The 22,615-nt window shown below is 35.7% G+C and overlaps 2 long non-coding RNA genes across 2 annotated transcripts in view; one reads left to right on the forward strand and one right to left on the reverse strand.

Annotated features, from left to right (window-relative positions):
• LOC309628400 overlaps positions 1-22,615 on the reverse strand; it is a 723,103-nt gene that overhangs the window by 263,230 nt on the left and 437,258 nt on the right. The window lies entirely within an intron of this gene.
• The window catches only part of LOC309628399, a 159,840-nt gene continuing 138,678 nt past the window's right edge, over positions 1,454-22,615 (forward strand). The window contains exon 1 of the long non-coding RNA XR_014244477.1: positions 1,454-15,385. This is a non-coding gene — a long non-coding RNA (uncharacterized lncRNA). The remainder of the gene's footprint in view (positions 15,386-22,615) is intronic.

Raw genomic sequence — 22,615 nt, forward strand, 5'->3', positions numbered from 1 at the left:
GAAGAGAGCTAGCTTCAAGGAGACAGCCTTCATCCTCCTGAAAATTCTTAATTAGAAACATGAGTGATTATATATATCTGCCAAATCAAGATATCTTGGTGCCCATTTCGAGACATTGCAGTATAATTGCCTTTTGACCCTAAATTTGAAAATATTTTCCTTTGTTACATATTTGACTAGACCCTTAGAGCAGACTAATCTCTTTGTCAGCCAATAGTAAACCCCAGTTGGACAGAAGGAGATCATTTAATTAAATGTTATCTTTACTTGTCTTATCTAATTACCTACTTGAACACAATTTCGTTTCCATTTCAAACTACTACCATTCTGTTCGCTTACAACTACCTCAGGAGGGTTTTTTAGTTATTATTTTTTATTTTTTATCATATGCTGATTAAATGAGTTTCAGAAAAGTCACGGAAGAGAAGTGCCCATTGTCAGGGCGGGTTGAGCTGTGTGGGCACGCCTGAGGCAAATGAACTGCAGCTGCACATGCTAGAACTCATCCTAATGGCCAGAGTGAGGGAACCAAAACATCCCTTGGAATTTGGCTAGCGCTTTAGGGAAAGTAGGATAAAAATACGGAAATTATAGGAAAATCATTAGCAGTTGTTTGGTTATTTTTCTGTGTCAATAGACTTTTGTTTAATATTTTAGATATTTGAGCAGTACTGTAAGAGCCTTTGTTTAGTTTCCTTCACATTAAAAATAGCTAGTTGAGTAGCCAACTTTTCAGAGTAGGGTTATAAATTAGGAAAAGAAGAGAGAAGAAAATGATATGGAACCTCTAAGTTAAATAAATCCTCTTATCCGATTTAAAGTTTGTAAAGGGAAGAGATACATTATAAGGGAGACTTTTTCTTTGTCTTGCAGTTAGCTATCGAAATACCTCTATAATTAATATTTGTTTGGAACTCAAAACCTCCTTAAAAGGAGAATATTTTTAGAGGGGAATCTTCCTTCCAATTAAAACAAAAATTGCAAAATCCTAAATAAAATCTATGACAGGAAATTAAAGATAGGAAAGCATTTTTTTTTTTTTACGAATCATTGTTTTAAATTTCCATATGGTACTTTGAAGGAGGTGTTTGGGGATAGTTTTTCTGGAACTCAGATGCCATATAGAACTCTAGTATTTTATGAACTAGGTCAAGTTATTTTTACTGTAAAAAATCAAGTGAAGGGCAATTATTGAGTAGGAAATTTCAAAAATGAAGTTATGTTTTTCAATAACTTTTTTCATTCCCCTACACTCAAATCTAATGCAATATTTGATTTAGCACAGACAGGCCTTTATTTAAGCTTAATAATTATTTGGTTTAATAATCCACATTTTATGGTGTTCTATAAAATGGCTCACAACCTCCAGGTGCTCTTTCACCTGAATGCAACTAGGAAATGAGTGCATAGCTCATCTCTCAGACTATCTATTTCTTGGACTCCATTTTATATATATATATATATTTTCCATTATATTTTAATCTCATGGGGCTTGTAAAGAAATAATAGCCTTGAATCACAAACCTTGAAATCCTCTAGGGACAAGCAGAGAGCAGTTTGAAAAGAATCACCACCTAAGAGCTCAGGTTTGATCCTAAATGTTCCCCAATTCTTTCAAAGTTTTTGACTTCTTCTTGAGTTTATTTTAAATCTTAATACCACCACCCCTCAGGAGCTCTTCCTTTCTTAAATTTTTAAAAACTTACATATTTTTTAAGATGTAGTTATTTTTCAGAAACTCTTCCTCTGATGTTCTTATTCCTCTTTTCATCCTTTTCTCTATTTTTATCCCTGACTCTTTCTCTTAGCTCTAGTAAAATGCATACAACTCTTATCCTATCTTTTCACAGAATGGGAGATTTATCCCCACCTAGTGCTTCCGTGGGTGCTAGGTATGGGACAGATGACACACATTTTCCACCAAATATAGAAATAATTAACATATAATTTTCAGAAGTGGGTATGAAGGTCATTTTCTAACTTTGTTAAATGCACTGCAGGGGATATTAGGCTGCTATAAAAATTGCCTTTTTTAGGGAAAAAATAGCCAAATAGTGCCAGTTTCCCCAGGCTTATTAATTATAATATCACATCTGCATTTATCACAGATGCTATATTGATTTCAATTGTTTTTCAATTCAACAAATTCAAAAACTATAAGCATCTATTTTGAAACAAATATACTTAGAACCCTCCCCATCCTAGCTTCCTGAAAAAACACACTAAATATAACTAACATCATTTTAGATGTTTAATTCCCTGATATGCCATTTCACAATTGCATATGTTTTTTCTAAAACTTCAATTGCTTTCAGTTGTTACCTTAAATGGTTGGAAGTTCATAATATCACTTGCTAATTTTAGCTAAAGTTTAGTATACAGATACTTGAGAAGAAAGTGTATATATTTTACAATGAGATAACTGTGAATGCTTTAGCATCATAGACTGGCCTGTCTGATGATGCCACATTTCAGCAACTTAATGAGAAAAATCCAATTTTCTCCCCTATGGTTCTGATGATTCATAGGTTCTTCCTGTCACTGGATCAAGACCATATTTTACCAGGAGTCCAGTTATACCTTCCCTTCTTCAGTAGTGAATTGTTCCCAGCAATATTCTTTTTTCCTGATAACACCTGTACCAAGCTGTTGGGGAAATAGTTTACAAAACAGTCCTTGAAAAAAGATTCTTGTCTCTTTACCTGAATGGAAGGAACATTTCATCCAAAGTGGAAAGACACTGCTTATAAAGCCAAACCTACTCATTATCTCATCTACATATTTAATTTTAGTTATATTAGTAAGATTAGTTACTCACTATAGTGAAAAATTTTCATGTGCATAGCACACTGATAATTGAACCCATGGCTCAGTATATCTTATATCCATGTCATTTATCACAATATATTCATGAGTCCAAACATTTCCTACTCTTGAAAGAAAAAATAATTTAAAATATTTTTGTATTGGTATCTGTATTTGCAGTGCCAGATTATTATGAATAACTTCATCTTGGAGAATGATCCATCCTTTATTGTGATATTCTCTATGTGGAGATATTTGAGACAGAGGATCTGAAGGGAACACATCACATTTTCTGCAGAGTTGAAGAAAAGACAAGGAGGTTGGCATTAGACTTGGAAATGGAGGTTGGAACATAATTCTACATTGGTCTCTTGAAGGATGTGGTCGTTAAAACTCAGGAAAGGGGAAACAGAATAAAACACATCATTTGTTGAAGGAAAGCCCACTTAATAATGAGAATTACTGCAATTTTACTTTTACAAACAGATGTGAAATGCATCACAGAGGTACTCAATAATTATTTGCCTCCAGAAATAGTCAGTATGCAAGACAGAAGCCCACTGCCATCTGTCTCTGCTTTTCTAATAGGAAATAAATCTTAGTAACAGCTGAGAGATAAAGGAGGAATTATCAGAAGAGACTAAATACCCAAATCAAGGTCTATAGAATAAAAAAATAAATACATAAAAACTAAGAAGATTCTCTGGCAAGAAGAAAGAAAACAGATGGAAAGAGCAGCCCACATTTTAAAATGACAATAAATATGAGATTGATTCAAGAAGGAATAATATAGAATTTGGACTTAGAACCGGATAAGAAATGTCTAACTTGGTCTACATTTGTACACTCAGTTAAACTATTTAAATGTATTCTAACATACGTATTTTCAGTTGTCAAGTGGACCTAAATGTTTTCTTGTGAAGTAAATGAGATAATGCATGAAAAGTAATTAGGATTTTGTCTGAAAATGCACTCACTGTTTATTAGATTTCTTCCTCATATTATTTTTGGTGAGAATCTCAGGACTCCTAGTAAACTTTAGCCAAAATGATTGAACTGTTAAATACTCTTCATAAAATTATTGAATCTTCGGGTTTGGATTGCCATCTAAGTTCACACTTTCAAAGACAAATTCAAGTACACCAATAACTTCCTTCCCTAACTTCTTTCCCAGTCAGCTTTTCCAATTAAGGGTATATATGTTTATGTCGGACAAAGGATAAGAATTCAGAGTACTTTCTCTTCTTGCATTCCTCATTTTGTTCAGAGTGGAAAAGAGAGGCAGGAGGAGGAATTTGAGAGAATTCTTGCTTGAAACCTCAAATGGAGGCTGGCTAAGGAAAAGCTAAGATTTTAACATCTTCCCTTTAAACTCAGCCCTGGAGCTGAGTCAGAGAGAGCAGAATAGAAGCTTTAAAATCTTTGGTCCCCTCTTGTTCCCACTTCCTCTTTACCTCAAGTCCCAGTTCATCTCTGGCTGTGGATTGTGATGCTTTTCTGATCACACCTTTCTCTATTTTTTCCCAACTCAAACGCTACTGACTACTGCAACACATGATTTTTGCTTTATTAATAACTTTAATTGTCTAGTACATTTTATATTTATGAAAATTATTTTCCTAAATAAACAGAAAGAATGTCTTTCCAGGCTTCATCCATACAGCATTCTGTACAATGTATGAAAATGTAAATAATATTCATGGTCTATTTATTCATTCTTACTTGACAATATAAATACATGCATCTATTTCTCATTTTCAATTTAATTTGGATTTTCTTTCTTGATCATATTTGGCATTTTATTAGTTTTTTTTAAAGAATCAACACTCTAGATTTATATATATTTCTGCTTTACAATTTACAAATATTTTCTTTAATTCATTATTTCTATTGTCCTACTTCCCTGAAGATTGCTGTTTCTTTTAAAATTTCTCAAATTGATTGCTAGTATACATATGTTCATTCTTTCTCTTTTAATCATGAAAGATTTTAAAACTATGGCTTTGTCTTTAAGATCAGCTGGGCCCAGTCCCCTTAAGTTTCCTAAAAGTATTCTCACTTTTAGGTTTTAGCTTTAGTTTTCTCCTTTATTTATTTAGTTTTGGTTTTGTCACTTATTGCATTGTGGCCAGAGGAAAAGACTGTGCAAATTCCACTTTAGGTCATTTATTTGAGATTACTTTTCTGTCCTCCATGTGTATTTTCTATCTGTGCATATACTGTACTGTCCATATTCACCAGATTCTTGGCATTCTCTTATTCAATGTTTATGGTGTTGACATTTATGAGTGACCCTGCAGTTACATACTATATATTATTCTTCAATTTTTCTGAGACCTAAATTTGAGCTTAATGTGTTATAAAATTAGAGGGCAGGGAAAGGGAAATTAGGAAGTAAATAGACCTAGTTGTCCACCGAATATCCTGACTTCAACAGAGGTGGTAGCTTTCCGAGGGCTGTCAGGTTTGTGAAGTTCTTACTCCAGATAGTAAGAACACTCTTGAAATTGTGTGTTTGTAAAATAAATCTTAACAAATTCTTATAATTTTTTAAGTTTATATTTGACTTTTTATTTGCTCTACAATGCTTTAGATATTTCAGACCTCTCTCAACCAAGAGTACTACTGTCGATTTTTCCTTATTTTAAAATTCTTTTTGTTTCATGGATAAGGACCTGTATGATGCATAAATGCACACATACAGTGTGTTGTTACTTGACACATTGCTTCCTGATTCACAATTGGTTTTTGAGGATTATGCCCTTTAACAACATAAAATAACTCTTTTATTCTAGATTTTGGAATTTGGCCTTAAATTCTACTTTGTCTGATTTAATACTGCCTCTTGTTTTTATTTTTTTAACCTCATAAATATACTAGTGTGCTTTTCTTGGTAATAATTTGTATTTATTTTCAAAATATAGTTATTTTAAATAATTGATAGTTGGATTTTGTTTTAAAGATTAATCTGAGTGTTCTTTTTTAAATTTTAAATTAAAATGTTTTAAATGAGCGATGCATTCAAACGGCACAAAATCTTAAAGGTACACAGTGGTACACAGTGAAGAAAGAGCCTTCCTCCTAATACTACCTTCTGGATCCAGTTTTCCCTTGTTAATGCATGGTTATCAATTTCCCTTGTTATCAATTTCTTGTGTATCTTTTCAGAGATAAATTATGACTATATAAGCCAATATACAGACATACAGTCTTTTGCACACACACTATTCTGGGCCTTGTTTTTTTTACTTAAAATAAACCTTATAGATTGTTCCATATCAGTACATAATGAGTTTCTTCATTCTTTTAAATGGCTGCTTAGAATTCTGTTTTGTATGCAGGCACAATTTATTCACCATTCCATGGATGTACCTTAGGTTCTTTTCAATCTTTTGATATTACAATTTTGAAATGAATAACCTTGTATACACTCCCATATATATGGCTAATATATCTATAAGATCCGAGAACTGGAATTGCAAGATCAGTGGGCACTTATAATTTATTTTTTAAAGAATGTATTTTATTTTTTCCATTCTTGAGTAGGTAATACATCACACATTATAGAACTCAAAGGAAACAGCAAGGTAGGCAGAATAATTGTCCCTCCTCTCCCTCCCCAAAAGATGTCCACATCCTTATCTCAAAAATCTGTGAATGGGCTTCCCTGGTGACGCAGTGGTTAAGAATCCACAACAAGAGAAGCCACAGCAATGAGAAGCCTGTGCGCCGCAACGAAGAGTAGCAGTAGCCCCTGATCGCTGCAACTAGAGAAAGCTGTGCATAGCAACAAAGAACCAAAAAGCAGCCAAAAGTAAATAAGTAAAAATAAATAAATTTATTTTAAAAAAAAACAAAACTTGTGAATATGCAAGTTTACATGGAAAAAGGAACTTTGCAGATGTGACTAAGGTTAAGGAATGGGCCTGATCTAATCACATAAATCCTTAAACTGGGGAGCACTCCTTGGCTAGAGTTAGTGAGAGACTTGGAATGTCAGAGAGATGTGATGTTGCTGTCTTTGAAGATGGAGAAAGGGGGCCACAAGCCAAGGAATACATGTGGCCTTGACAAGCTGGAAAAGGCAAGGAAATGGATTCTCCCCTGGAGCCTGCTGAAAGGTAAGCAGCCCTCCTGACATCTTGCTCTTAACTCAGTGAGACCCTTCTCAGACTTCTGACCTACAATATTGTAGGATAATAAGCCTGTGTTGTTTTAAACCCCTAAATTGGTGGTAAATTGTTAAAGTAGCACAGAAAACTAATAAAGGGGAAAAGAGGAGTACTTCACATGCTCTCTCTCCTAAGTAAACTAGCTCGTTCCTCTCACTAGATGGAACCATCAACTTTTTAACCATTTATGCACCATGTCATGGGTTCTAAGGTGCACATTTTTTCATTTTTTAGGCATGAAATTGGGGTGCATCTTACAATCAAGCGTTCTTAAAACTGAGTTCTTCTGGAGAGGACTTACATTCGCTTCTGCCAGTCACCTGAGGTGCTACCAACCTGTGACGACTCCAGGTTAAATTATCTAGGTTAAAACTCTTCAGTTTTTTGAACCACATGAATGATGTGAACTCAGTTCATAAACCTTGCATGAGTACTGGCTTGTGGTTCAAATTCCAGGAGGAGATTATTTTTCTCTCTCTCACTAGTGTCAAGTTTGAGACAAGCTAGTTTTCCTGCTATTTCTCTGCCTAGTCGGTTTACTTTTCACTTACCTTTTAGCGAGGATGGAGCAATTTGGTGACTCAGCTGTATGTGTGTGTCATCAACTAGATTCTCAGTCTTGGTTGTTTATCCTTCCTCCTTATATGAACTGCAAATTGTGATTGACAGCTCTTAGATTTGATGAAGTGTGCAATATTAGAATTTCATTCAAAGGGAAGATTTGTGTGTTCTTCTGTGTTGTAGTCTTTCGGGATCAAAAGGTTTGCCAAGTTGTTGGTTAAAAGAGAGATAGCAGGCATCACTGCAACCATTCACGTTAGGAACATTCTTTATTCTCCACCATTTAATCTCAGATATAGGCCATCACCAGTATGAATCTCAATGACAATGAGGACTATTGCTGTCCATGTGCTTGAGTGTTGGCACATATGAAAAGAGCGGGGGGCTTTGCCATGAAATTAGACTTGTTACCCCCTTCAGAATCATCCAGGGCATTCTCTTCCCGTAGCTTTCTTCCTGTTTTGGATCCATGTTTACCATTGCTCTTGTATTTCTCTTTTGTGCTCAACTTCATTTTGGCAGACCATCCTGACAATGCTTATTGGGAGAGGAAGGTAAGACCTTTCAAAGATAATTTAAGGCTCAACATGTCTTTACTGTATTCTGATCTTCCTCTATTTGACTGATATTTTGAATGAGTATAGGAAACTAGAATGGAAATAAATTTCCTTCTGTATTTTGAAAGTATTGCTGCATTGTTGTTAGTTCCTGGTGGTGATGGTAGAGTGTAGAAGCCATTCGGATTATTGATCCTTTAAATGAGACATGCTTTTTTGTTTGCTAGTTGTTTTTTTCTTTTTTCTCTGTAGGCTATTAAGTTCTTGTCTGCATTTCTGTACAGTTTTACAGTGATGTGCTTTGCTTTGGTCTGCTTGCTTGTATTGTGTTAGAGACTAAGTGGAAACTTCCATTTCAAACTCATGTCCTTCGATATTGTGGCATTAAATTATTTTATTAATGATTTTCTCCCTCACATCACTCTGTTTTTCTACATTCCCTTGCTTATTTTGCAACCCCTATTCAGGTGTTGAACCTCATCCCAATTTTCTTGTCTTCCTCTTTTTTTTTTCTAATCTCTGTGTCCTTTTGCTCTACGTTCTGGGATAATTTCCTTAACCTTATATTATTTACTTATTTTTAAATATAAGAAATTTTTAAATTTTATGCTGTTTTGTTTATATATTTTATTTTAAAATATTTTTTCTATGGTGCTTTACATTTTAAGAGCTTGTTTTTGTTCTCTAAACATTTCTTGGAGGTTGTCCACCTTGCTTCATGGATATAATTTAGTATCTTATCTCTTGGCTAACATCAATAATAGTTATTTTTAAAAGAACTATCTTAAAAATATTCCTGCATAGTTTCCATTCCTTCCAAATTTATTTTATTCTTTTTGGTTGGTTTGGTCTCTATCTTACATAGGAAAAGCTCTTCTAAGATGGTAATTCCAGGATCTCTGGTCATGATTATGAACGGGGGCGTAAAAAGTAATTGGAAGCGCTGGACGTGTGCATAAGACTGCCAGCTTCAAACTTCAATGCAGGGTGAACTAGGATGGCTAATGACAATTTGCATGTCACATAATTCTATATTTTCATTAGGTACTCAAGTGTTTATACCTGGAATCCTCCTTTCCAGATACTTTCTATTTTACATTACCAGACATTAAAACTTAGGATTTCTTCACCGCCTAAAGACATGGAGTAGGAGAAGGCATCCGGGCCTTTAGGGATCCAACTACTCCTCACCTTTCTTCCAACTTTCATCTTATTTTAACACCATATCCTTCACTCCAATTTTAAAGTTACTCTTTACTTTCACTGTAGTGTGGCAGGCTGATAATGATCCCCAAAGTTATGACCATGTCCTTATGTACTAAATACATAATTTTGATTCAGCTTTCAATTGGCAATAATGTGCCTTCAAGTAATATCTTTATTAAGGATTGGTGGCTAATATTTTTTTAAGCACTTAAATATTTCCTAATTTTGTTTTCAGTTATGAAATACAATTAATTATTAATAAAAAGCTTAGATTATGATACTTTTCCCTAAAGTCCTCTAAAACATTAGTTTATTGCCTTTGGCATTCCATATAACAGATAAAAAGTATGGTACTCCACCAATATTTTTTTTTTTACATCTTTATTGGAGTATAATTGCTTTAGAATGTTGTGTTAATTTCTGCTGTATAACAAAGTGAATCAGCTATATGTATACATATATCCCCATATCCCCTCCCTCTTGCGTCTCCCTCCCACCCTCCCTATCCCACCCCTGCAGGTGGTCACAAAGCACCGAGCTGATCTCCCTTGGTAGTGTATATATGTCCATGCCACTCTCTCACTTCGTCCCAGCTTACCCTTCCCCCTCCCCATGTCCTCAAGTCTATCTCTACGTCTGTGTCTTTATTCCTTTCTTGCCCCTAGGTTCTTCAGAACCTTTTTTTTTTTTTTAGATTCCATATATATGTGTTAGCATACAGTATTTGTTTTTCTCTTTCTGACTTCCTTCACTCTGTATGACAGACTCTAGGTCCATTCACCTCACTACAAATAACTCACTTTCTTTACTTTTTATGGCTGAGTAATATTCCATTATATATATGTGTCACATCTTCTTTATCAATTCATCTGTCGATGGACACTTAGGTTGCTTCCAAGTCCTGGCTATTGTAAATAGAGCTGCAGTGAACATTGTGGTACATGACTCTTTTTGAATTATGGTTTTCTCAGGGTATATGCCCAGTAGTGGCATTGCTGGGTTGTATGGCAGTTCTATTTTTAGTTTTTTAAGGAACGTCCATGCTGTTCTCCATAGTGGCTGTATCAATTTACATTCCCACCAACAGTGCAAGAGGGTTCCCTTTTCTCCACACCCTCTCCAGCATTTATTGTTTGTAGATTTTTTGATGATGGCCATTCTGACTGGTTTGAGGTGATATCTCACTGCAGTTTTGATTTGCATTTCTCTAATGATTAGTGATGTTGAGCATCCTTTCATGTGTTTGTTGGCAATCTGTATATCTTCTTTGGAGAAATGTCTATTTAGGTCTTTTGCCCATTTTTGGATTGGGTTGTTTTTTTTTTTGATATTGAGCTGCATGAGCTGCTTGTAAATTTTGGAGATTAATCCTTTGTCAGTTGCTTCATTTGCAAATATTCTCTCCCATTCTGAGGGTTGTCTTTTCATCTTGTTTATGGTTTCCTTTGCTGTGCAAAAGCTTTTAAGTTTCAATAGGTCCCATTAGTTTATTTTTGTTTTTATTTCCATTTCACTAGGAGGTGGGTCAAAAAGGATCTTGCTGCGATTTATGTCATAGAGTGTTCTGCCTATGTTTTCCTCTAAGAGTCTTACAGTGTATGACCTTACATTTAAGTCTTTAATCCATTTTGAGTTTACTTTTGTATATGGTGTTAGGAAGTTTTCTAATTTCATTCTTTTACATGTAGCTGTCCAGTTTTCCCAGCACCACTTATTGAAGAGGCTGTCTTTTCTGCATTGTATACTCTTACCTTCTTTATCAAAGGTAAGGTGACCAGATGTGTGTGGGTTTATCTCTGGGCTTTCTATCCTGTTCCATTTATATATATTTCTGTTTTTCTGCCAGTACCATACTGTATTGATTACTGTAGCTTTGTAGTATAGTCTTAAGTCAGGGCTCCTGATTCCTCCAACTCAATTTTTCTTTCTCAAGATTGCTTTGGCTATTCAGGGTCTTTCGTGTTTCCACACAAATTGTGAAATTTTTTGTTCTAGTTCTGTGAAAAATGCCATTGGTACTTTGAGAGGGATTGCACTGAATCTGTAGTTTGCTTTGGGAAGTATAGTCATTTTCAAAATGTTGATTCTTCCCATGCAAGAACATGGTATGTCTCTCCATCTGTTTGTATCATCCTTGATTTCTTTCATCAGTGTCTTATAGTTTTCTGCATACAGGTCTTTTGTCTCCTTAGGTAGGTTTCTTCCTAGGTATTTTTGTTCTTTTTGTTGCGGTGGTAAATGGGAGTGTTTCCTTAATTTCACTTTCAGGTTTTTCATCATTAGTGTATAGGAATGCCAGAGATTTCTGTGCATTAATTTTGTATCCTGCTACTTTACCAAATTCATTGATTAGCTCTAGCAGTTTTCTGGTAGCATCTTTAGTATTCTCTATGTATAGTATCACGTCATCTGCAAACAGTGACAGGTTTACTTTTTCTTTTCTGATTTGGATTCCTTTTATTTCTTTTTCTTCTCTGATTGCTGTGGCTAAAACTTCTAAAACTATGTTGAATAATAGTGGTGAGAGTGGGCATCCTTGTCTTGCTCCTGATTTTAGAGGAAATGGTTTCACCATTGAGAATGATGTTGGCTGTTGGTTTGTCATATATGGCCTTTATTATGTTGCTGTTAAGTTCCCTCTATGCCTACTTTCTGGAGAGTTTTTATCATAAATGGGTGTTGAATTTTGTCGAAAGCTTTTTCTGCAGCTATTGAGATTATCATATGTCTTTTATCCTTCAGTTTGTTAATATGGTGTATCACAATGTTTGATTTGAGTATATTGAAGAATCCTTGCATTCCTGGGATAAACCCCACTTGATCATGGTTTATGATCCTTTTAATGTGCTGTTGGATTCTATTTGATAGTATTTTGTGTAGAATTTTTGTGTCTATGTTCATCAGTGATATTGGTCTGTAGTTTTCTTTTTTTGTGTGTCATCTTTGTCTGGTTTTGGTATCAGGGTGATGGTGGCCTCGTAGAATGAGTTTGGGAGTGTTCCTCCCTCTGCTATATTTTGGAAGAGTTTGAGAAGGATAGGTGTTAGCTCTTCTCTAAATGTTTGATAGAATTCGCCTGTGAAGCCACCTGGTCCCGGGCTTTTGTTTGTTGGAAGATTTTTAATCAGTTTCAATTTCAGTGCTTGTGATTGGTCTGTTTATATTTTTTATTTCTTCCTGGTTCAGTCTTGGAAGGTTGTGCTTTTATAAGAATGTGTCCATGTATACACTGATGTGTATAAAATCGATGACTAATAAGAACCTGCAGTATAAAAAAACAAACAAAACAACTAATACTAAACTTTCATTGGGTTATTTGTATGGAAATATGTTAATATAAATGTTTCAGACATTACATGAAATTTCTAAAAATCTTAAAAAAAAAAAAAAAAAGAATGTGTCCATTTCTTCCAGGTTGTCCATTTTATTGGCATATGTTTGCTTGTAGTAATCCCTCATGATTCTTTGTATTTCTGCAGGGTCAGTTGTTACTTCTCCTTTTTCATTTCTAATTCTGTTGATTTGAGCCTTCTCCCCACCTTTTTTTTTCTTGATGAGTCTGGCTAGTGGTTTATCAATTTTGTTTATCTTCTCAAAGAACCAGCTTTTTGTTTTATTGATCTTTCATTTCTTTGTCATTTATTTCTGATCTGATCTTTATGATTTCTTTCCTTCTGCTAACTTTGGGGTTTTTTTGTTCTTCTTTCCCTAGCTGCTTTATGTGTAAGGTTAGGTTGTTTATTTGAGATGTTTCTTGTTTCTTGAGGTAGGATTTTATTGCTATAAACTTCTCTCTTAGAACTGCTTTTGCTGCATCCCATAGGTTTTGGGTCGTTGTGTTTTCATTGTCATTTGTTTCTAAGTATTTTTTGATTTCCTCTTTGATTTCTTCAGTGATTTCTTGGTTATTTAGTAGTGTATTGTTTAGCCTCCATGTGTTTGTATTTTTTACAGATTTTTTTCCTGTAATTGACATCTAGTCTCATAGTGTTGTGGTCAGAAAAGATACTTGATACGATTTCAATTTTCTTAAATTTACCAAGGCTTGATTTGTGACCCAAGATATGATCTATCCTGGAGAATATTTCATGAGCACTTGAGAAGAAAGTGTATTCTGTTGTTTTTGGATGGAATGTCCTATAAATATCAATTAAGTCTGTCTTGTTTAATGTGTCATTTAAAGCTTGTGTTTCCTTTTTTATTTTCATTTGAGATGATCTGTCCGTTGGTGAACGTGGGGTGTTAAAGTCCCCTACTACGATTGTGTTACTGTCAATTTCCCCTTTTATGGCTGTTAGCATTTGCCTTATGTATTGAGGTGCTCCTATGTTGGGTGCATAAATATTTACAATTGTTATATCTTCTTCTTGGATTGATCCCTTGATTGTTATGTAGTATCCTTCTTTGTCTCTTGTAACAGTCTTTGTTTTAAGTCTATTTTGTCTGATATGAGAATTGCTACTCCAACTTTTTTTTGATTTCCATTTGCATCTTTTTCCATCCCCTCACTTTCAGTCTGTATGTGTCCCTAGGTCTGAAGTGGGTCTCTTGTAGAAAGCATACATATGGGTCTTGTTTTTGTATCCATTCAGCCAGTCTATGTCTTTTGGTTGGAGCATTTAATCCTTTTACATTTAAGGTAATTATTGATATGTATGTTCCTATTACCATTTTCTTAATTGTTTTGGGTTTGTTTCCTGCCTAAAGAAGTTCCTTGTGTTTCCTGCCTAGAGAAGTTCCTGTAGCATTTGTTGTAAAGCTGGTTTGGTGGTGCTGTATTCTCTTAGCTTTTGCTTGTCTGTAAAGCTTTTAATTTCTCTGTCAAATCTGAATGAGATCCTTCCTGGGTAGAGTAATCTTTGTTGTAGGTTTTTCCCTTTCATCACTTTAAATATGTCCTGCTACTCCCTTCTGGCTTGCAGAGTTTTTGCTGAAAGATTAGGTGTTATCCTTATGGGAATTCCCTTTTGTGTTATTTGTTGCTTTCCCCTTGATGCTTTTAATATATTTTCTTTGTATTTAAATTTTGATAGTTTGATTAATATGTGTCTTGGCATGTTTCTCCTTGGATTTATCCTGTATGGGACTCTCTGTGCTTGTGGACTTGATTGACTATTTCCTTTCCCATGTTACGGTAGTTTTCGACTGTAATCTCTTCAATTATTTTCTCAGACCCTTTCTTTTTCTCTTCTTCTTCTGGGACCCCTAAAATTCAAATGTTGTTGCATTTAATGTGGTCCCAAGAGGTCTCTGAGACTGTTTTCAATTCTTTTCATTCTTTTTTTCTTTATTCTGCTCCATGGTAGTTATTTCCACTGTTTTATCTTCTAGGTCACTTATCCGTTCTTCTGCCTCAGTTATTCTGCTATTGATTCCTTCTAGAGAATTTTTCATTTCATTTATTGTGTTGTTCATCATTGTTTGTTTGCTCTTTAGTTTTTCTACATCCTTGTTAAATGTTTTTTGTATTTTCTCCATTCTTTTTCCAAGATTTTGGATCTTTACTATCATTACTCTGAATTCTTTTTCAGGTAGACTGCCTATTTCCTTTTCATTTGTTTGGTCTGGTGGCTTTTTACCTTGCTCCTTCATCTGCTGCATATTTCTCTGTCTTCTCATTTTGCTTAACTTACTGTATTTGGGGTCTCCTTTTCGCAGGCTGCAGGTTCATAGTTCCCATTGTTTTTGGTGTCTGCCCCCAGTGTGTAAGGTTGGGTCAGTGGCTTGTGTAGGCTTCCTGGTGGAGGCGACTGGTGCCTGTGTTCTGGTGGTGGGGCTGGATCTTGTCTTTCTGGTGGGCAGGGCTGCATCCGGTGGTGTGTTTTGGGGTGTCTGTGAACTTAGTATGATTTTAGGCAGCCTCTCTACTAATGGTGTGGTTGTGTTCCTGTCTTGCTGTTTGTTTGGCATGGGGCATCCAGCACTGGAGCTTGCTGGCTGTTTGGTGGAGCTGGGTCTTAGCATTGAGACGGAGATCTCTGGGAGACCTCTCGCCGATTGATATTATGTAGGGCTGGGAGGTTTCTGGTGGTCCAATATCCTGACCTCGACTCTCCCACCTCAGAGGCTCAGGCCTGACACCAGGCCAGAGCACCAAGACCCTGTCAGCCACATGCCAGTTGAGTGGTTTATTACTGAGGATATTAAAGCACAGGAACCACAGTCAGATGAAGAGATTCATAGGGTGAGGTCGAGAACAAGAAAAAAAACTCTACCAATTTTTGGTTCTTTATTAATAGCTTATAATTTTATATCGTCCTGGATGCTTGAGAATTTTTTCTTAATCTTCAAAATCTAAACATTTTGGTTTTTACCTCTGTAGTTTGGAAGGACTTTTCAATTTTGTCCTCCATTTCACTGATTCAATTTTTTACAAAACAAATTTAGACTCCAATACTCATTTTATCTGAATATTGTTTTTTCAGCTTTACTGAGATATAATCCACATATGACAGTAGATAAGTTTAAGGTATACAATATGTTGATCTGATACACTTATATGTTCCAGAATGATTACTACCATAGCATTAGCTAACACCTGCATCATGTCACATAATTACCATTCCTTTTTTATGGTGAGAATATTTAAGGTCTACTCTCTTAGCAACTTTCAACTATACAATACAGTATTATTAGCTATAATCACTACGCTGCACATTAAATCCCCAGAACTTATTCATCTTAGAGCTGAAAGTTTGTACTCTTTGACCAATATCCCTCCCTTTACCTCAACCCTCCCAGCCTTTCTAGTCTCTGTTTCTATGAGTTTGGATTCCACATGTAAGTGATATCCACATGTAATTGATATCATACATTAGTTGTCTTTATCTATTTGACTTATTTCACTTAGTGTAATGCCCATAAGATTCATCCACGTTGTCACAAATGGCAGGATTTCCTTCATTTTTTTTTAAGGCAGAATGATATTCCATTGTATATATATCACATCTTTATCCATTCGTCTGCTGATGGACACTTTGTTTCCACAGCTTGGCTATAGTGAATAATGTTGCAATAAGCATGGGAGTGCAGATATCTCTTTGAGATTCTATTTTCATTTCCTTTGGGTATATACCCAGAAATAGGATTGGTGGATCATATAATAGTTCTACTTTTAATTTTTTTGAGGAACCTCCATATCATTTTCCATAATAGCTACACCAATTTACTTCCCACCAACAGTGCGCAAGTGTTGCCTTTTCACCACATTGTCATCAATGCTTGTTATCTCTTGCTTTTTGATGATAGCCAGTCTAACAGGTGTGAGGTGATAGCCTATTGTGGTTTTGATTTGCATGCATTTTCCTGATGATTAGTGGTATTGAGCACCTTCTCATGTACCTGTTTGGCCATCTGTATGTCTTCTGTGGAAAAATGTTTTTTCAGTACCTCTGCCCATTTTTAAATTTTTTTTTTTTTTTTTGCTATTGAGTTTTATGAATTCTTTACCTATTTTGAGTATTAACCCTTTATCAGATATACGATTTGCAAATATTTTCTCCCATTACATAGGTTGCCTTTTCATCTTGTTGATGGTTTCCTTTGCTGTGCAGAAGCTTTTTAGTTCGATGTAGTCCCACTTATTTATTTTTACTTTTATTGCCCTTGCTTTTGGTGTCATAGCCAAGACATTATGGTCAAGACCAATGTCAAGGAGCATACTCTTTATGTTTTATTCTAGGACTTTTATGGTTTCAGGTCTTATGTTCAAGTCTTTCATCCAGTCTGAGTTTCTTTTTGTGATATAAGATACAAGTCCAGTTTCATTATTTTGCATGTGGCTGTCCAGTTTTCCCAACTTGCTGAAGAGACTATTCTTTCCCATTTTTGAATATTGCATTTTTTTGGCTTTTTTGCAGTCTCTTCTCACCTCATTCTCTTTAATGTCTCTTAATTTCTCCTTATTCTCTTCTCATAGTATTTTCATTTCAATCTGTCTTCTCTATAGTTTTATGCATTTGTCACATAGCAGTTATTATATTTTCTTGTTTCCTACTGGGATTGAATAAAATTCTCTAACATTTTTTATTGGTTTGGGTTCCTTCAGTTAGTAATTTTCAGAGTTTTGCTAATCTTTTTATATTTTCTTCTCCTCATCAATTTTTCCATTATCCTCAAGTACATATTTTATTTTTATTCTTTCTCAAATAATATATGGCAGTCTTAATTTGCCATCAAAGAGTATGTATGTCTATTCTTGGTCCTATTCACTTTTCTTTTGAGTGCAGGTTGTGTCGTCTTTTACCATCCATAAGTGGATGATATGCTCCAAGATTAATTACCCATACTTAAACTCTAGAATTTAACAGTGTTTGTCAAATAGATGGGGACTCCTGAACCCTCCCTGCTGTGCTTTCTAACTCTGGACAAAGTTAGTATGAAAAAAGCATAATCACATCATCAGAACTCTTCCTTTCTCTGTTCCTCTGGATAGCTCTTCAACGGCAAGATCTGCACATCATTGTCAATGTGCCATTGACACACATTGTGTCTAACTTCTTACCCTGTTACTCTTTGGGTTTTCAGTCTCTTATGAAAGAGATATAAAGGAGGAGACAGTCAAGGTGGTATGGGATAGAAGTATTCTATCAATCTCAAAAAGCAAGACGCATCCCTGCATTTTTTGTTTAGTTCAGCTACTGCCTTTCTGATTCAAAGGATTGAGAGTGTGGTAAGGATGAAGGATTTTCTACCTACTTTCAGCCATATATAGGCTAAGTGGGCAGTATTATTATTTTTTCAATCTATTTCTATCAAGCTTATGAGTAGAAATTCTTCTTAGAATCTGGTTTGATTTGCTGGTCCTAGGTTTTCATTAATTCCATTAATTTCGTAGTACACAAAAATAATTTAGTGAGAAGTTGGGAGATGTTGTACCAGGACCTGGCAAATAAATTCTATAATAAATAGGTAATTAGGATCCTTATATATGCATAAGTTAATAAAATCGAATACTTTCCCCCTGATTCTATCACCACTTCATGCCTCTAACAGGAGCACATCCCTCATATTAGTGGACACATGGAATGTACTGGTACAGAATTAAAGTGAACCCCAACTAGGAAGCTTATCAACATTTCAGAAATAAATAATGATGTATAGTGTGGTCTCAGATGTTCCCAGCCCCTTTGCTATTGAATCATTGAACTACGGAAAAATAGATTTGAGGCACACCCTTGTTTTATCAGTACATAAACTGAGGTGAAGAGAGTTTAAAAGAAAGATGGAAGGAAGGTGTTTTAGCTAGTTTGATATGGAAGAGACTGGAAGTTAGAGCTCTTCACTGCCTATCTAATATTCCTTTCAAAGTGCCATGGTGTTCTTTGTAAGGTGGGAAGCAGAGGAGGGAAAGCCTTGCTTGAGGTTTCTTTGTAATTGAAGCAGAGACTCTTTACTCATTAACTAACCCAGCATGGGATTCTCTTTTCAAGTGGATGAGTGATGACTAGAAGATGACAGTCCACGGCTTGAGACCTCTTTACTGAAGAAGGGGAACCTAAGGGCTTTAAACTCTTTTCCAGTGGGAACCACTCTAAGACAATTCAGGGATGCCTGGTGCATGTCTAAGAGAAAAGTTATGGGAGCTCAGCTTACGGATCTCCATGTTCAAAAATTAACTCATATTTTTCCCTTTTAGTCTGCCATCCAATCGACATATTCAGACATAAATGACATCATGCTTTGCTCAAAACACCATGAGTCTTCCAGTCTGAACCCCTGCTCCTAAATTCTCAGTTGAGTTTCAATATATTGTTTGTGAAAGAAAGTCAGTTCTAATTTCCCCTGATTTACCTTTGAATAAACTTCAAAATTGCCAAAGCAAACTTAACGATAATTTTACTATAGATCACTCATGGAGATTTGTTAAGAGGTAAGGTCTAAAAATTAGATACAACCAGCTTGATTTGTGCATGTTTGTTTTGTTATCATGACCATCTGCCCATCATGTTCAAGATTTAGAAATAAGAATTGATTCCTCTTTCAGGAGAAGAAAAAATTAAAAAGGATGCAGTTAGATTGTATAATTTAGGGAAAGGGAATAGAATAAGTAATTACCAGAAAATAGAACTGAAAGATAACAGGTTTAGCATTTCTGTTGCTGTTATTTGTTTGTTTGCTTTAACCTGAAGGTCATTTGACTGGATGGAAAGGTTTGCAGATCTGAATGACCGAAAAATAAATTTGGCAAATATAATTTTAAGTGAAGTCATTTAACTCATTCTCTTTTCCTCCACAAGTTATTTTCCAAGGCATCCAATTTCTTAAGGCCTTGCTTATAAAGCCATTCAGTAGTCTATGGATTATAACAGGCCAAATCTTGATTCCATTCCATTCATAGTTTTTAATTAGAAATGTTCATTCTTACATTCATTTTAACAAACCTGTATCCTGATGGAGTACATCATCATACGGGCCATATGCTTTTCTCAGCATATAAATTTGGCTAATATATACCTCCTTCCTGAACAAATTTATAGTCCAGCTAGGGAGACAACAGATGAACAGATATTATGATATGCACAGAACTTTATCTGTTCTGTTACAACTTCAATTGTACATCACAGAAAGTGGCTTAAGTGCAAAATGTCATTTTTGGGGGCTTATGTAAATGAACTGTTCTAAGGTGTGTCTCCTTTTCATGTGGCACAGATGCATTCACATGAGGTCACCATCTTTTGGTCCCACAGAGTAGTCTGGTTTTGCCAGGCTCACATCATCATCACAGGATGTCCGTAGGAAAATAGAGACTCTGCTTTCCCTGTAGCCCAAACAGGAACCAAATATCATCATCTTGAATTGGTCTGATTTGTTTTATGAATGCCTCTGTTAACCTAGCACCTCAGTTGTTGTGCCCAAGCACTGTAATAATACTGTAGTAATACTGGTATGTCTTGAATGAGTTGTATGTGTGCTGGGGAATCAAATCTCTTCTGCCTTACAGTGTAGTCAGGCAGGACCTGGGCAGCCAGAGACCCAGGTTAGTCATCTCTGGCCATGAGTAGCTTCATTTTTTATCTCATTGTGGCATGCTATTATTATTTTTTTTTATGAACCACACTGTGGACAAAGATTGGGAAGCGATGACTTGAGTTTTTATCACTAGAGAGATAACGGCGCTTGGCTCAGCCCATCCTGAAACTGGATGATGTCAATTTTATGTGAATTCTGTGGGTGGAGAGTGGGGAAAAGGGTATGATTCCTCTAGGACACATCTGACAGGTTGTGAGAAGAAATAGGGAGCATAAAACAACAAATGGCCACTTAATGCAGTGGTAGAGATCTGATTCTATGTTTCACTGTCAGGAAATTGGAGCTTTTCTTGTGCTCTAGAAATAAAATACCACACAGCTTAAGTCTGAAGTGTTTCTCAATGTATATGTTGGCAAAATATTTGTAAGACTGCTGTCTTTTTAACATTACAGTAATTAGATCTTAGGACAGTCTTCAAGAAAATATGAGTTATTAACTTGCAAAAAAATCACCAATTTGCATTAAAAAAATAAGGGGAAGATAAAGAGCAGGAGAGTTGGATGTGGAATTTTTCAATGAAAGGTCAGCCCTGTGTGCAGGCCTCTGCTCCGTGGGCATGACGAATACCTCATGATTTCTGCATTGCCCTCATTTACAGGCCTGGGGCATGCTTTTAACCACCTGAGGGACTGCTGAGAAATTGGTTCCTTAGGGTTATTGCAAATAAGAAGATCTGATTAGTCACTTATTCCTTTGTCTGGAAGAGGCCATTAAATTTGATGAAGGAAGCTGTCAATGCATTAAAAGGTACGACTGAGTGAAAGGTGAGAACAAATGCTGACAAGTATGGTAAACATAGGACACACCTGACAAGGCACAGGACAAGCTGAGCAAATGGCTCATAAAGCTGATTTAGCAGAAGGACAGTAAAATCCTTCCTTTCAAGTGATTTGACTTTTTATTAAGCATTTGTATGGAGACAGGGTCTACTAAGGAAGGTGGATGACACGTTTTGACCAGATTTTGCAGACATCAGTCTTGTATAATCATTCTTTATTGCAGCACTAAATCTATTAAATTCTTATAGTCTTTTTCCCTTTACATAAATATTTTTTCCTACTAAAATCAGATATTCACTCCTCTCAACCCCAATAATTGTTTCTGACAGGTTCTCTTCTATATCTCTATTAAAAGTCATGCAGAATTGAGTTTCTGTTGTAGTGAAGGCTGGCATAAGGTAATGATTTAGAAACCACGATGAAGAGACGGTGGCCTGAGAAAGACCAAACAACTTCCCCCTCTACTAAGAAATTTTATAGCTACTGCTTTATAACTCCTCTTGTTATAGATGATTTCATCCCATAACCACTCTAGGAATAGTCCTTATTAACACAAAGGCCTCAAAAGGGTTAGAGATTTATTTTGTTTTTAAATAAGCGCCCAGACATTTAGATGTTTATTCAAAGTTTATCTGAACTTCATTGGTCTGGAACATGCTTACATTTGTGAATACTTAGTAGCTTCTTGTAAGATTTGTAGCTTCGGATTGCGTTGGAAGACACTGAAACCAAGCTTCTTGGTAACTTTTCACAGTAGTCTGATACTTTCTCATCGTACCGTCTAATGAGACATCTACATGTCCATTGTTTTTTTAAGGCTGTGTTCAAATGTTGAGTTATTCCTTGTGGCTTGGCCATCATTGTAACTGGGCAAGGGCTGCTCTCTAATTTATACCCTTTTATTAGTAATGTAATGCTAGCTGCTGAAACAAATAAAGCCCAGATTCTTTGTGGCTTAACATAATAGAAATTTATTTCTCACTCATATCAGGTCTAAGTGGCTGCAGGGGATCTATTCCCTGCAGCACGTAGGGACCAGGCTTAGGAAACAGTTGGCGTCCATGGTCACTCTCAGCCTCAAATCCAGCCTGCAGGCAGGAGAAGAGAGAGACTGCAGAATCTCATGGCAGATTTTTTTTTTTTTGAATATTGCTTTGGCCACTTTCTACTTGCTGGAACTGAGTCTCAGGGCCTTACCCAAAGTAAAAGGTGTTGGAAAATGTGGCTTCTTACTGGACAGGGGCTTCTCAGACACAACTGCACACAAGACAAGAAAAAGTACAGATATTTGGTGGGCAGGTAGCAGTCTTTCCACAACTTCTGCAGGGCACAACTCTGGAGCTATGGATGCTTATGATGTATGTGTCTGAATGACAAACTGCCTTGGAAATGAATCTTCCCCACCTTCAGTTTAGAGAGCCAGAAAATGTCCCCCCCCCCCAAATTCTTTTTATTCCCCAAATGTAGGTACAGTGAAAAGAAAATCTTCAAATTCCCAATTGCC

This window comes from Balaenoptera borealis, assembly GCF_965194805.1.
Source record: "Balaenoptera borealis genome assembly, chromosome: 4".
Classification (NCBI taxonomy): Eukaryota; Metazoa; Chordata; class Mammalia; order Artiodactyla; family Balaenopteridae; genus Balaenoptera; species Balaenoptera borealis.